Here is a 3100-nt window from a genome sequence, read left to right on the forward strand (position 1 = left end):
AGGAAGGCTGGAACATACTGGCAAGCAAATTCTTGCTTCAGTGGGCCACAGGGGGTGATCTAGTTACCAAGCCCCTACCTGGAGCCCTTTCACCCATCATACTGAATTTAAAAAAGGCTAAAAAGGAATATCCTAAGATTTCCTTCCTGAGGCAGGCCTTTCCATCTGAATCTCTGAGGCAGGAAAGAGAGGAGAATCACAGGTTCTTTCTGAGTCTCTTGTTTGTTAGTGACCTAAAATCAATACCCCCAAAAGCAGGCTCAGGGTGACAAAACTTTGGTTCCCTTCAGCAAATACTAACTGCTAGCTCACATGGATTTACTCCTATTTCTGAAGTTCTGTGCTCTGTTGTCTCGTATAGTTGAAAACATAATAGGTATAGATTGGAGAAGGTATGTCTTAGGATATCAAAACCTGAAATATCTGCCATCTTCTGATCCAAACAGCTCATGTTTAAAATAGAAGTTATAATTTAAATTAATTGTGGAGTGTTATTCAAGTGGTTGGTGCCGTAGCTTGTCTGTGAAGGTGGATCTCACGTCTCCTAATTTGTTGCTTATGAATCAATACTAGATGGCTAATTAGTAGTCGTAATTCAGGCCTGGGACTCAGAAAGGAATTTCGAGTAAGTGTGATGGTTTGAGGTGTAGCCATGGGCACACAGAATACGTCAATCTATAAGAGACAGTGAGGTCAAATAAGAGTACAGGATGAAACCTTAGTTAAAGCTTATCAAGAATCATTCAAGGAATAGGAAGCGAGGAGCAAGGCACTCAAGTTTTTTGAATACCTAAGAAGAACCATTGCATTACAGTAGGAAGCTCTACCTAAGCATAGAGCTTCTGCACTATGCTAGTCTCTTAACATAATTTAACACTTCTATCATCATAACCGCTCTGTAAAGCAGGTATTTTCTCATTTGTCAACTAGGAAATTAAGGTCTAGAGAGGTGAAATAGACTTCCAGGATCACATAAACACATCCCACACCACATAATCCCACATCAAAGGTGGGATTTGAATTTCAGGCTTCCCCCAGAAAATGTGGTAAATACAATATTCTGCCTTCAAAGAACTTTCACCTATGGCTTTAAATTGTGCTAGTTGCTTCCCTATTCTCTTTTTGGGGGGTGAGTGGGTGGGGTGTGGGGAACTGATAGAAATGCATGGATGTGTACTTAGCTTTTATATTCATCCACAGTCAGGGACCATTTTACTTTGGCTCTATGGGCCATGAATTACAAGTACAAGGGGACAAACAACAAATGTGTTTTTGTTTAATAAAGAAACCCAGTTTTTACTAAATGTTCTCATTGCTTGAACTATTAACACAGGAACAGTTAAATGCAACCAAGTAATAACCCTCGATCCTGCATTACATATAATATTCATGGAAGTTTAGAGCTGAGGTTAAGTGTCCCCTTGGGGTCCCACAGCTAGACACTTGACACCCACAATTTCCACTGTACCCCTAAATCAGTTTAATCCACATGATATGTAAGAATATGTAAGTTAGATAATATATTTTAAATTATAACTGAGCATTTAAAAACTACCATAAAACTAAAAATCAAGAAGTAGGAGACTGATTAAGTGGGATGGAATTGTGCTCTGAAATTTAAGCCAGTTGCTCAACAGTTGAACCACCTAAGGCAAGGTTCAAACAAAGGCTGAAGCCTTGAAGGTTTGTAGGGGAAATTAGTAAGTGGGTCTCCCCGGAGCGGTGTGAAGTCATCAGGCCAAGGTAATGATTGCCAGAGGTGTAACCGCCCTGTCGGGGGTGGGGGGACGGAAACGCGTAGTACTTTGCAGGTCGGCCCCTGGGGACTGGGTAGGCTTACTACCTGGTATTTCAATAAAATACTTGACCTGTAATCACATACCCCCAACACCACTCCCGCACAACGTGTTGAAAAGCATCGCTCTCAGTTTCCTCAACTTTTCTGTTTTGACTTGTTCATTATTGTCTAAGACACGTGTTAAGGAGCAAGAACCCAGTTTTCAAGGCTTAATAGAGTTCGAAAGAAGTCCATACCTTAGAGGAAACTTGGAAAGGAAATAAAGGAAGAAATCTCTTTTACCCTGTAATAATTTCAGCGGTATCTCCAAAGACCAAATTAGTTATTTGTAAACTCACTCTCATTTTTTCCTAAACAGTGCCACCTACTGTCCATTTTAAGTCATCAGGCGGCTTGTTGACGAGGACCAAAGAGAAATAAAGGGGAAAAATGTAACGGAGAAAACGAACTCTTTTCAGCCTTGGGGCAATGGAATCAAGATGAGAAAAGACCATCTCGTAGCAAAAATAAGTATTTTGACTTATTATCGTTTTAGAAGGCTCGCAAGACGCCAAAGCTATTTAAGCCAATCCCTTAGAAATGGGTTTTTTTAAGCACGCTATTTTCGAGTACTCCTGAGGATTTTAATTTTATTTATAATGCTTGCTGTTTGCGTATTTTTACATTAGGGGACCAGGCTAAGGGAAAATATACAATTTACCCCCCCACACACACACTTTTTCCGCCCACCCAGAGTGGAAACATGTGTAAGGGGGACTTGAACATTTGACATCAGAAACTTCTGAGTTGGAGGGAAGAAAGGGTTAATGGACCAGTCGCCGACTTTTTAGTGGCAGCCGGCTTTGCGAGGGTCCCGGCCGCGCACACACACACACCTCCCAGCTCTCTCAACCCCGGGTGGTTACTTAGCCTAACCATCTGGCCTTAAAGCAAATTACTTAAACACCAAGGGGAGTTGATCCCCAGGAGGGAATCCTGGTAACTCGGAAAGAAGTTCAGGGATGTCTACAAAGCATGGCTTCCCGGCTCCACCGCTGGAGACAGGAGGGACTCAGGTGGTGGCCAGCTTGTGTGCACTGCATCTCTCTGCACACGTTAGCAATCACGTTAATTGAATTCATTGGAGTTTAGAACCGGCCTCGAGCTCAGAGAGGGCTTTGAATGGCCAATTTCTCTCTCTCCCTTTCCTCCTCCCCGCCTCCGGCCCGCCCGCCCACCCGCGCTCCCAGTTCCCTCCCCTTCGGGTTCCCCAGTCCGCACCTCCCTTCTCCACTCCCCTCACCCCCCACTCCCTTCTCCGCC

The sequence above is a fragment of the Rhinolophus sinicus genome, chromosome 6 (genome assembly GCF_057876585.1).
Source record: "Rhinolophus sinicus isolate RSI-liver-muscle chromosome 6, RSI-T2T, whole genome shotgun sequence".
In the NCBI taxonomy this organism is placed as follows: Eukaryota; Metazoa; Chordata; class Mammalia; order Chiroptera; family Rhinolophidae; genus Rhinolophus; species Rhinolophus sinicus.